Source organism: Corapipo altera, unplaced genomic scaffold, assembly GCF_003945725.1.
Source record: "Corapipo altera isolate COAL_440 unplaced genomic scaffold, ASM394572v1 62, whole genome shotgun sequence".
Lineage (NCBI taxonomy): Eukaryota > Metazoa > Chordata > Aves > Passeriformes > Pipridae > Corapipo > Corapipo altera.
This window is the reverse complement of record NW_020884894.1, coordinates 9,515,302-9,529,110: the sequence shown is the minus strand read 5'-3', so window position 1 is coordinate 9,529,110 and position 13,809 is coordinate 9,515,302. Positions and strand designations below refer to the sequence as shown.

General features: G+C 37.6%; 1 protein-coding gene across 2 annotated transcripts in view; it reads left to right on the top strand.

The window, feature by feature from the left end:
* WWOX (WW domain containing oxidoreductase) overlaps positions 1–13,809 on the top strand; it is a 494,815-nt gene that overhangs the window by 72,825 nt on the left and 408,181 nt on the right. The window lies entirely within an intron of this gene.

Genomic DNA, 13,809 nt, shown 5'->3' with positions numbered 1-13,809 from the left:
TTCCTGCATGGATCATTTATTTGTGAACTGGTTATTTCAGTAAGGGCTCAAAGGTAATTTCATGGTTTATAGAATTTATATCTGAGGATTTAATGAGGAAAACATATTGTTTTCTAACACATGAAATAGAGAATCTTTCATTATACTTTTATTTTCCTTCTCTAATATTACATGTATATCAAGTTCAAAGCCTTGAATACACCTAAGTATAAAATTATTCCTTTCCTACACATGGGAAATATGAATGTTTGCGACTCAAAAATCAACACACACAGACTTGGGAGGTGATTTCATTTTTAATGAATCTACATGATATAAATGAACTACTCTTCTGTTTGTGCATTGTGCTATAGTATACATTGGAAAACACAATAACAGTATATTACTTTTCTGTGATTTAGATTAGGAATTAATGCATTCAAATGAATTTAAGAGCCTTGGGTATAATTCATACAGGATGCAAGTCCCTCAGTAGACCTCTCATGAACATTATCAGGTTCAATACAGTTTGCATGGTCAAACAGATTAAAATTTGACCAACCCCCTCTTTTTGCCATTCATTAAAGTCAAGAATCAGTTTCAGTGGCTTTCTTCTTATTATTCCATGTGAGGAAAAATAAGCAAAGACAAGATTTCTGTTTGGGATATTAACGAGTTAAAACGTCCTGTTTTCAGTCTGAGTTAGTTATGGCAGATCAGGTTGGAAATAAGGCTGCAAAATATCAAATTCCTTTTTTTTCCCTTTCTAGGTACATTTTGTGAGAGCTTTCACTTTTATCTAGTGCAGAGTTCTCAGTGCCCTTTCACTCCAAATCAGAGTCATTACCTGCTATCTGGATTGTGTTTGTTGTGTGGCTCGTGCCTTCGATTTACAATTGTGTAAACTGGAGGATGCTCTCAGCATCAGTTTGATCTTTTGATGGATCAAAAGCTTTGCTGGGCTGCCTCTTGAAGTACTTAAAATGTATCTGACTCCCTCTTTCTGATATTTTAGCGATTTTACATTCTGTGTTAATTATACCATAAAGCACAAAATCTGTTAGCAATTTTCAAAAAGTGTCGTGCTTAGAAAGGTTTTGAGCACTTGAGACTGATTCTGGTGTCATGAAAATATCCTTTAAAATAGCTTCTAAATTCTGAGGTACAGCAGGAACTAATTCCACTTCCTTGCAGTGAAGGTTTGAAAGGATTGTGCTCTTAAGTACAAAAGAAATCTAAAATGTGTCCAATACTTTGAACCATCTCACAGGGAAGCTTAAATACAGATTTTTACCCCGGAGGGGAATAAGCATTGTAGTAAGTGCTCTTCAATAGTGATGCCCTTGTGTTGGTGATTTATCAAAAGGTCATTGGAGCATCTGAAGTTCTACAAAAGTGAGTGCTGTGTACCCTGGAATTGGTGTCTCTGGATGTCCTCTGTTCATGTCACCCTTCAGGTGTTCTTACGGTAACAGAGATAAGTAAAACCCCCAGTAAACTGCTCGTGCTACATGACCAGGGGAATCAGGCCAGGAGCAGGCACATAGACTATGCAAAGTTATTCAGTCTCAGCTAAGCAGGCTTATGGATGTGATACATGGAGTAGGTGATTGCCTTTGCCCATATATTTTTTCAGAACAAGTTCATCCTGGTTTACAAGGCTTAACGTTCCCTCAAATGCCACGGAGCTGACAGGTGTAGCTGTCCACTACACTGCACACTCCTCTATTGCTGTTCTTTTTTGCCTTTTTTTAACCTCTAATTAAGTTTGTACAATAAACCTGCTGCAAATAGAAACATCTCTCAGGTTCCTTCGGTGTCAATTACACTGTGAGAAAATGAACGCTTTGCCCTTGTATTTCATCTGTTCTTTATAAACAAAATTGTTTGTTGAGATCTTCCGTGTGAAAAGTAGAAGTAATGATGTATGGCACATTTCCTGAGAGAACCAAAGAAAGCTTCCAGAACTTAATTTCTTAATATGCTGTTGAATAGTGAATGAACCAACATTTATGCCTGTGTTTTGTCTTTAAAAGTAGTGATAGTCCTTGTCACTCACTTGTTACAAAACTTATTATATAGTGATATAAGGAGTCCAAGGGCAAGTTAAGGCTGGTACTCAGAGCAAGGATCTTAAAAGCTCTCAAAGCTGAAGCTCATTCTCATTGTTTTTGCTTTTGCATGAGAGGAGGGCTCTGTGGGTTTTCAAGCCATCCCAAAATCCCAGAGATCAGAACGTGTTTCCATTTCTTCTTGTAGCCAGATGTGATTGATCACCCGAAGAGGGAAGGAGGAGCAGTAGATGAACAGTGCTGGGGAACTCTAGAAAGTTTTGTGCTGTGTAGGAGATGTATTCTTCTCAGAGGGCTTCTCTTTTGATTGGGTTTGGGGCTTTTTTTTTTTAGGATTGCAGCCTCTCGCTTATGTAGCTCTCACGATGATTTAGTGCTTATAAGACATCACTGAATATCAAGGAAGCCTTAATAAATCTGAATTGGTCTCAGTGTGGATGGAAATGAAGATGTGTTTTTATTTCACGTTGGGATGATAGAATGAATTATATCAGAAATCTGGCTCCTAGAAGAACTGGGAATTCTTGAAAAGCAGTGAAAGAATACTACAGCCAGAAAAGAACACTAAAGCTCCATAGAAGGTTTTTGCTGGTGTATTATGTTAATGTTTGGAAGATATACCAGTGCTACTGCCAGGGTGCAGCAAGAGCAGGGAGGGCCAAGGGCACCAGGGCCTGGCCTTAAAGCATCTCCTGAGCAGGGTGGGGATGACAAATTGCCTGAGCAGTCCCAGAAAAGACAAGAGGGTGACTCAGGTCCTTGCTTTTAACAGAATATTATTCTAGTTATTCCCTATGATTTTGGAATAATACTTCTGTCTGTAGTCTCTGTTGTAGTACTTTGACATGTATCACCACATTTTTATGGGAAAATCATTTCTTTTTATTGTAACTTTTAAATTTTATTTTTCATTAAACCTGTTTTATTGACTTTAGAAACGGATTTTAGCTATAGCAGTGTAAATCCAGAGGAAGTGAATTTATGCTGTTTTTATACCAGTAAGCATAATCTGGCACACACTTAAAAAGAAAAAAAAAATAAAATTGAAATTGTATAGTCAGCAGTCAAAGCTTCTTGTTAGAAAATTCTCAATCTGTAAGAGTGCTATTGATAAAGGAGCTAAAAACCTCAAAATTGATTTATTTGTTATCAGCTCAATACAGTTTGTCTGAACACTGAACTTGCTTTTTTGTTCTTCCAATGTGATAAATGTATTTGCCTATGTTGTAAAATCCAAGCTGAGATAAGCTTGTGTACAAGCTGAGTATAGGACTGGAAGCCAGGATTTCCAGAATTTTAACTCTTGCTTCTGTCAGTAAATAGAGTTGTGACCTTAAGTGACCTCTTAGGTCTCATTTGTAAAAAAACCCAACTGAATTCCCGTAGCAATTTATTTAGGAGTCAGTGGGAAATTCAACATCTTATGGGATGACATCTTTTAATATTGGTATATTTTGTTTCTGTAATTATAAATTAAGAAAAGGATGGTCTCTTTTGGACAGTTTAGTTATGCCAGACCCTGAGTCCTTGGTACAGACTCTGTAGTTGCAGTGAACAGCCTACTCCAGGCAAGCAAACTGGGAATTAATGAGTACTGAAAGTCTGGAGTATTTCAGGCTTTATGCTTTTTCTTTTTTTGCTGAATTATATAGTTACTTGAATTACTTGTTTCGCTGCACTTAATTTATCATTTTAATTTCAGTGAATGTTTTGACAGTAAATGTTTGTAAAGTGGCTAAATACATTTTTATTGGAAAGGCTAAAGAAGTACAAGTAGCATTCTTACTTTCCTGTGAGTTCTATGGTATTAAAGAGGCTGAAAAATGTGGTTTGGTCTTTGCACAGAGTGTACATGTTCTTTACCTACTGTGCTTATTTTTCCTGATGTAGTTTAGTTTTTTTTCCTTCCTTGCATTATTTCCTGCCTGTGCCTCAGAAGGAGTAAGAACACCAGCAGGGCTGAGGGGTGGGTGCCTGTTTATGACCACAGATGACTTGTCTGAAGTCTTGTTAGTCGATGCAAGGCCTTGTTTTTTTCCCCCCATAGTTTGTTTTTAAACCAATGCTTTAAAAGATGAGTTGTGCTTCATTAATTTTTTTAAATTATATGATCTACTTTTTGTGCATAGTAGCATTCACTTAGTTTATACCATAAATGACCTAGTTTGCATTGTCTTTCAACTCTATAAATTACCCTATTTTTTTCTGCTGGTACTGAGGTTTGCTACTAGTCCTCCTGAAAAATCAGGTTTTAATTTTTTTCCTCCCTTCTGGCCAAATAAACATAAAGAAGGACGAGAAGATGGGAATCAGGACTGGATTTGTGGCTTCTTGGAGGCAGGTTTTATTCCTCAATGTGCTGCTGCTTTAGCTTTTGCTGAAGTTATTTCATTCACCTCTGCCATGACTTTGCTACCTTCAAAATGCCTAATGTGCATGGATCATTCCTGTTCAGATATTCTGCCTGGATTTCTTTGAGTGTTGAAATATTTTGAAGCAAGTAACTGGATAAATGAGAACTATTTTGTAAGTGCATTGGGTTTATGTCATGGGCCATATTCACAATGATAACTGAGTTCTGAAGGGTGGGCTTGACTTCAGTTCATTTTTTGCTGAAGTTTCTTTGAATGGGTGAAATGCTTCTGCCAAAATTTCTGCATGCTTTGGTCAGGATTTTGATTTCTAAGTTAAAATTACCTCACCCCAGTCATTGTCATTGCTCACACTGTGGCTACAATACACAGTTCAGGTTCTGGAAAGGAAGTTTTTACATTTGTGGACTGCTGGTCTTAAAAGCAGGAAACCAATTTTATATCCTTTACATGACAGATATTGAATCAATAAGGCATCAGCCTAAGGTTACACTTGATGTCTGCAGTGGGAAGACAATAAATCATGTAATATGCATACAGGTATATTGACCCAATTTCTCTGGGCTGCCTATGCAAAACTGAAGGTGATTGAAACTAAACCATTAAAGTCTTATAATGGCTAGCATAAAGCCATTTTATCTGCTTTTTATGATTTGAGATTTTAGTATTAAAAATCTGAGTACAGCATTTAAGTCAAATTGAAAAGTCATCAGGTCCTGTGCCCTGTCTCAGATGATGGTCTGTGGCAGATGGCTAAAAATGGAGAATAAATGAATATATACAGAATGATTTTTCCCTTGGTGTACCCTTCTGGTTTTCAGCAGTTGGCAGTTTGGGAACTTTCAGAGCCGGATGCTGCACCCACTTAAATAATTTAATATGCACAAGTAGGCTCATCTTAGGTAGACTTGTTAGTTCTCATTTTCAACCTGTTTATAGTTTTGCTTTCCCAGAGGAGTTTTGCGGATATATATTGGGGAAAAAAGAGTCTGACACATGTTGGAATGGGTGGGTAAAGAAAACAGTCCATTTGTGCTTTCTGTCTTTGTCACTAAGTACTTTCTGAGGATAAAGAACTTGATGACTGTCACTCCTTTTATGTCTTGATTTACTTTCTTGTGGTGAGAATGTGTAGGTCTGGCAGCACAGGGCATTTTTGTTGCCATATGGTGGTTTCAAAAAAGGAACATCTGAGAATGAAGATGGAGTGATTGATACAGCAAGTCTATCAGTAATAATGTATTTTTTTCCTTGAAATTTTCGTATCTCAATGCCAAAAAAACCATCAGTGTGGATAAATAAGTTGAGTTCATTCAAGATGAAGGATTGCTGCTGTACCATTAAGAATAAGCACATGTAAGTGAAGAAGGTTTTATAATGCTGCACTGCACTGCTGGGAGTCATTTTGTTCTTGTTTTAATCCTGGCTATCCTTTGGAATAACTGGACTTGGCATGGGCTGGACAGCAGCCTGCTCTGTTGCAGGTGTTGGAATACTGCTTGAGGAACCAGTTTTACTTCTTATATATGTAAAAATACACGGAGGATGAGAGTGTGGGTCAGAAAACCCACAGTTTCAACCCTGTTTAGATAACGGAGCATAAGAGATTACATTTCCTTAACCACAAGATAGACTTGACACAGAGCGTGTTCTCCCTCTGAGAATCAGGCAGGAGGCAGTTCCAGATGAACCTGGAAAGGACACGTGCAAGGAGAGACATTCCTTACTTATCTCTGTGCCCCTCTAAAAGCCTGATTGCACCCTCCCAGCTGGAATTTGTGCAAGAACATGTTCTGGAGGAAAAGGCACGTGTTTGGGTGTTATGTTTGCAGGGAATTTTACATTTGAACTGGAATGAAAAAGCACTGCTTTCCTTCCCAAATGAGCACCTATTTTGTGGCTTTATGGGGGATTCTTTACTTGCATTTTAAGTATCAAACCACGATATTTTATTAGAATTTAATTTTCTGAAAAATCTTTCTTCTTTTTTTAATGCACTCCTGCGAAAGACGCTCTTCTTTTTTACTATATAGTTATTATGTATCATTCATTTGTATAACTGCTAACTCTTTTCATACAAACCATTTCTGACTCATTATGTCTAGATGTTCAGCTTGAGTACTGAACAGTAAAGTTATGAAGCCCACACCTCACCACTCTGAGGAGAACACTGATTAAACTCACTTCTATCCATAAAATTCTGAGGTGTGTCTAGGTAGCCTCCTCTAGGTTTGCTCTCTGCTTTTGTCTCACATCAGGAATAATTTTGTTATTCTAAATCAGTAGGGTTTGCAAATGATTTTGGCCCTCGTGTGGGTGATGGGATTTAAACTTCTCGTGTTGCTTTACTAGTGTTACTTACTGAGATTTAACTGGCTGGCTGGAGAAATTCTGGGCTGAAAGAAAAGCGAATTTTTTCATCTTTCTATCACAGAATCCATGAAGGCATCTTACACTTCACCTCTTGAACGTTGTAAATGATAGAGCAAATGGGAACAGCAGAATCATGGGGGATGTGTTTACCCCAATTGTCCTGTTACCTGCTCCTCAGAATTGTCCTTTTCTTGCCACACGTGCTCATGTGATGCCCATCAGCTCCCCATCTGGACCACAACTGCTGGTTTAACAGCAGTTTTGTATGATTTTAAAGGGCTGTGAAATTCTATTTAAAGAGAGTAATGGCTAAATATAATGTAAGGTAGAATTTATATATCAAGTTATAAGTCGTATAGGATATAATAACATAAATAACTATAATAAAAACTATGTATAAATAAGATCCTTGGTATCACTGCATATTTAATTCATGTACTATAGTCATTCAGGGACTGTTCCTTGACTGTAAAATGTTGCACATTGAGATTTGTAATTGAAAACTTTATGATATTATGATTTGTAGTTAGAGAAATAAAACTAAATTGCAATTTTTCTTAAATTGAATATGCCACTATCTTATACATCTTAGCCTTTCTGACCTGGCCTTGCATGATGCTTCTTGACTTCCTGTCCTGCTGTCATTTTCTTCATATTGGTCTGGCACTTAGTCTCACTGGAATCAATAAGGTTGCTCACATGCAAGTGTTGAATAAATAATTGATTAAGGAGATGCTACACTTGTCGCATCTTTTCCTGGCAAAGGTAACCAACATAACTGTTTTTTAAAACTTCCATTCTTCCCTTTTGCTGATTATCCCTCACTGCTTCCACTGAACTAGCAGAGCATGGTGTCTTCCAGATAGTGTGACTGTTGTGAGCTGGAATATTCATAAAGTGATGATACTACCCAGTGGATGCAACAACTGGGAGTAATGGCTATTCTGCAACTCTGTAGCTCAAACCAAAAGACTTCCTTGTGTTTCTGTCTGTTTGCCTTCTAAAAATTTTAACCTGCTCAGTTTTAATCTAGAATGACAAAGCGTTCTTGGACATCGGTCACCAACCCTGACTGCTGCACTCATCAAATCCTAAATGAAATATTTGAATAATTCGGTACTATAGGAAAGCTCGATAGAAAATGGCAGATAAAGTGGTATCTATTGACATGAATAGTCCCAGTGAAGTTTGCCTGGCTGGGTTGACTGGGTTTTGTGTATTTACACTTATAGGTAGAATTGCAGTAAAAATAGAAACATTTCTTGACAACCGTTGTGTATTGTGACATCTGAAATTGAAACAGGCACTTCTAAGTTTTCTGCACATCTCCTCAACACAAAGGTTTTATTATATCTCCTGCTATGTTGTGGTAGTAGTTAAACTATAGTGAACTTTCTATAATGGGAATGCACTTACACTGAAGACAGATGTAGGATTTCTGTAGGAGATGGAAAATAAGATATCCCAGGCAAATAAACACCTGATGACTGTGCCCACTGCAGTCACACTACCAGTGTGATTAACCTTTTTATCTTCAATTACATTCCTAAGTGATACAATTTGTTCCAGTAAAATAGTGTGCAAATCCAGTCTTGTTCAATATTTCCCACAAATACACTGACTTGCTGTTTTGGTTTATGAAACCCTTTCTGTTGTCGTGGTTCACTGGCAAGAGAGATGAGGTAATTATGGAGCAGTTTTCCCACTGGTTTCTCTCCAGTGCATAGCTGTACTCAGTGCTGTTAGACCATTCATATACCCAATTGGCAAAAAAAAAGTAAGGAAAAAAGGTTCCAATATCCTTACCAGAAAAGATGTTGATGCTGCAAAAGTTACAGCACTCATTTTGTCATCCTACGTGTTGCTACGTTTGTTTTGAAGTAATGTTTCATTATTGCTATTGTATGATTAAATATTGAGAGTATTGCTTTTCCAATTGTTCTAGTGCAGTATTTAATGAGTGCAATTAAATGGAAAAATTGCCTTTTTAACTGATGATAGTCTATTAATGTCTCTGTCTGTTCAGAAAAGAAAAGAAGTGAATTATTAGAATGACAAATGAGTCAAAGTTACCACGGTGATGGAGAGGTGCGATTCCCCTCCACATAATCTTCAATTAGTGATCTTTGTAAGAGGATGTTTTTCAAAAGGGTAATAGAGAAGTAATGAGATCAGAAGGAGGTCAAACCCAGCCTTCTTCGTTTGGCAGTTTGATTAATTTATTTCTCCTTCTTGCAGATTGCTGTAAGGGGCTTTTGTCACCCGGTGTTTTCCATGGGACTCCAGTGGAAGTGACTGCTTATGATAGGCTTTTGTGTATCCAAGAATGTTCACCCACTTGGCACTGAAGGTTTTTGAGTGCTTCAGGTTCGTTCTTTAGTACAAGCACTCGCTGACAGTTCTGAAAAGGAAGTTTTTTTGGAGGAAACAATCCTTGACTCTCCCAGGTGTATTGTTATGAGGATATAAATGGCTGGACATCATATTTGGATGCAATGCAGCTCACTTCTCCTTCAGGTGCATTAGAGATAAGTCAAAGGGGAGGGAGTGAAAGAATGGCTCGAAAATGAAGTTGCAGCGAAGATTCTTTCCCCACAATATCTTCTTGAAAAGTCCCTCAGTATTTCCATATATGTGCTCAGGTAGCATTTATCCATCCTTCAGGCATTCTTGCCTGGCCCCTTCTCTTTCTTACCACTTGTGTAGAAAGTTTTGCTTCAAGGAGTAATGAACTATTTCATAATGATGGTCATAAACCTGAGTGGCTGCAGCTCCATGCACCATGTTAATCCCACCAGTGCTATGAGTACACTTACATCCATGTTTAGCTTATTCTCAGTGTTGATTCACCTCTTTTAAAATATTCCAAAGACTGTTTTTTGCAAAACTGAAATGCCAGTAGCATTTGCTCAACATTTTTTTCAGGTTTACTTATTTGTGCGCTGATCAGTTTTGCTCTGCTGATAGTTGAATGTATTATTATGCTTTCAATTTTGACATAAATTCAGTAGTTCTGTAAAGTAACATGTCAGTAGAGGAGCAATAGATGTTAATTTAATATGACATTCTCTTGCTAGCATATGTGACATTAACAGTTGCATGATATCCAAGACTTAGCTACGTCTGGGTTACCTCAGTTTATGCTCAAGATACTCATGCAGCTTTTATATTTGGCTTTGGTGAGGGTAGAATTGAGTTTTCTGGCTTTCTCATGCAGGCTTTGCAACAGTCATTTAACAGATGTTCAGAATTATTATTATTATTATTATAATTCCCTTCAAAATGTTTCACCAATAAAAAGAGATACTTTGGATTAAATAGATAATAAAATGTTTCTGTTGCACTGATGATCATAGAATAATAGAATGGTTTGAGTTGGAAGGGACCTTAAACACCATCCAGTGCCAACCCCCCTGCCATGGGCAGAGACATCTTCCACTGCACCAGATTGCTCAGAGCTCCATCCACCCTGGCCTTGCACCCTTCCAGGGATGGGGCAGCCACAGCTATGGGCAACCTCTGCCAGTGCCTCACCACCCTCACGGGGATCAAGTCCTTCCTAATATCTAATCTAAACCTGCCCTCTGCCAGTTTGAAGCCGTTACGAGTTGTCCTATCCTTGACATGTCCTTGAAAAAAGTCCCTTTTTTGTAGCAGAGCTATGCAGACATCTGGGGAACAAGTTGATTAGACTGGTTTTTCAAATCAGCAGAGATTCCATTTGGTTAGTATGATACAGCACATGCCCTGAAATATTGGCCTACATTCAGCACTGGTACAAGCCCTTTGAGTTATGCCAGAAATGAATGTGGCCCATTCTCTGTGTCCCATTAGGTGTGACCTGTACCTCTCCATGGCTGCTGAAAACACCTTTGCATCCCAGAAACTGGGTGGATTTCTTTTTGAGAGGGAGTGTGGATGGCCACTTAGCACAAGGGATGGGCATTCCCATGGTTGTGCTTCCAGCTTTGCCATGGAATTGTTACAGGACTTCATCTGGGGATGTGGCTCTCTAACTAAGCCTTTGTTTTCCCATCTGTTAAACAGAGATCATGTTCCTGACTAAAGATTATTGTTATTGTTTAGTATTAATATGTTAGTATCTCTTTTTATTGGTGAAACATTTTAAAGGGAATAATAATAATAATAATAATTCTGAACATCTGTTAAATGACTGTTGCAAAGCCTGCATGAGAAAGTCAGAAAACTCAATGCCGCCCTCACCAAAGCCAAATATAAAAGCTGCATGAGTATCTTGAGCATAAACTGAGGTAACCCAGACATAGCTAAGTCTTGGATACCATGCAACTGTTAATGTCACATATGCTAGCAAGAGAATGTCATATTAAATTAACATATTAATATCAATATTGTTTAATGTTTGTGAGAAGAATGTGTAAGCACTGAGACCTCCCATCTGTGGATGGCACAGGTGGACACAGGACCTCCTTGGCCAGCCAGGAAGCTCAGCTAGTGCTGCACAAGGTGCCTTATCTGTTTTCACAAAGTTTGTCCTCCTGCTCTCTGTCACAGCAGGAACATATTTCTCATTCAGAATTTGTCTGGGGCTGCTAAGCCTTTTGAAATGGAGTTTACACCAAGTAGCAAAGCAGACCATTTCTGTGAAATGCAGATAGTTTTGTCTATTCTGTTACGTATTTTTGGTACACAAGAGCTGCTCATGTAAGCACTCGGTGCAGGAGGTCATGTGTGCTAAAGTAAACAACATGATACATGGTAGACTTATATCTATGAAGAAATATTACTGGGTATTGTATAATTAGGCCACCACTTAGTAAAATCTGTATATCAGTGAACTGTAAAATTACATGAGTGGACAATGCAAGTCTGACTTTAGTTAAAAATGTTTTGCCTACGTCTCTGAAAAGGAAATGTTTGTCTGTCTGAGGTATTTTCATCTGGCCACTGTCATGTTTTCTGTGAATTATTTAAATTTGTTATGATTTTGATTGTTTTTCAATGTGCTTATGTGTTTTAAGAAATGTGACTCCTCTAGAAATCATAACCCAAGACTTATTTATGAGGTATAGAATGAAATATAAAGTTTATCTCTATTCTATATATACAGTGCAGTTATTGGAGATAAAGAGGTTAAATACCAGAGGTTATTACATGGTTCTGATTACATTTGTAATCACAGGACACAGTTGCAAAATGATGTTGTGAGTTTCTCCTCTTTTTAGGTGCTGTCCATTTGGGGGGAATTTATACACTCACATACATATATATGTGTATAGATAAACATGTCTCCTACTTATCAAACTTCTCTCAGAACAGAAGCAGTAAAATTAGATTTTTGTAAGCTGGAGTGATGTGCATGTTCTTATTTTCAGTGTATGGTAAAGTAATCTTTCAATTTTATTTTTTAACAGTATTCTATAATACAAATAATCTAGTCTTTTCTTCTGCAGACTGTTTAATTCAGACAGGTTGAAGTTGCCTCCAAAGATTGGCGTCAAATTGAGGAAACCATTCATGTAGTAAATAAGATAATTTGTTTCCGCCCAAAAAGATTAAAATATAGATTTTTTTTATTTATTATTTTATTTTTTTTTTACCCCGTGTGATTTAACACATGGAGTTCCTGCATCTCTATGATTCTGAATGCATTTTGGAATTAAGCACTTCTACATGGATGTCTGTTCTTCATTTTCTGCCCTGCACTTTTAACTTGAATTTCTGGAATTTCAGTTAATATAATCAATAAAGACCTTTATGTATTTCCAAAATGTTGATAAGTCTTTATCTAATTTCAAAATTTGATGGGAAACTGATGCTCCTTATGAGAAGAGAGCTAGTAAGAATAAGTTGCACGTCCTACAATTTGAGTATTATTGTATAAAAAAATTAGGGAAAGATGTGTTTTGTCTCCTGTTTTCTGTGCCATATTTAAGCCAAGAACACATTTCTTTGTGCTTCTCATTTTTGTGTCTTCATAAAATCTGTTGTTTTTCTATTTGCTCTTCACCCAGCCTTTCACAATATCAGTCTTACTGCCTGTATTTAAAATAGTAATTATTAAAGAAGTTTATGAGAAAATTCTGTTCAATCGAAGGGGACCAAATATTGTGAAACAAGAGGGTTTTATTTATTTATATATTTGTTTTCTTTTGGCCTGAGATGGTCTTTGAATAGTGTACAGAACACGATCTGCTGGGATTATCTCTCTTAAGCCCCGTGCACGAAGGGCAGACACACCACTGAGCTATAAACTATCTGATAGCACGTGAACTCTTTCCCTTTTATTCCAGTGTCAGGCTGCCTTTTCTCAAACCTTGGGAGTGTAAACACGCTGGCCTGTTGCAAATAACATAGTCCCAGTTCTAAAAGGTTGTAAGCTCCGAAAAAATGAACGTGCCCTGCCACGGCGTTTGCAAATTCACCCTTGGATGGATTTGGGTGGCATATCTCAGCCTTGCCCAGTGTACTGACAGAAATCTGATATTTTCCAGAGGTAAAATATGAATGTGTATAAGGGAAAAAAAGCAAACCCTTAGTTATTTTAAGTGGTTCTTCTCTAGCTTGTCCCAGGAGCTGCTGATCCTCGGTGTTGGTCAGTGGAGCCTAACTGGGGTGTTTAATTAGTCTGGCAGTCTTCTGATTCTTGCTTATGTTCTTTTATGTCATACTAATAGAAGGATTAGAAAAATTTGGTAGTTTTGGGGGGTTTGTTTACTTAGGAAAAAGAAAAAGGAGCAGTGAGCTGCTGAAAATTTGGCCCTTACTGTGATGTGTTGTTATGTGGGAGTTACTCTTCTACAGAGGATGTCAGGCTCGTTTCATGGCAGGGTGGTGGAAGCACTGATGTCCCATTAGGGAATTAAATATTTAGATGTCAGAGATCCTTTCAGAGCAACTAATTAATATTTGAAAACATTTTTGAGGTGAGCATTTGTGTCACCACCTTTGTAACTGTAGGAATGGCAAGAGACTTTTACTCTTTGGGCATGAAGGTTTATTGTTCTGCTGAAGGTTGGGTTCACCTTGGCCTG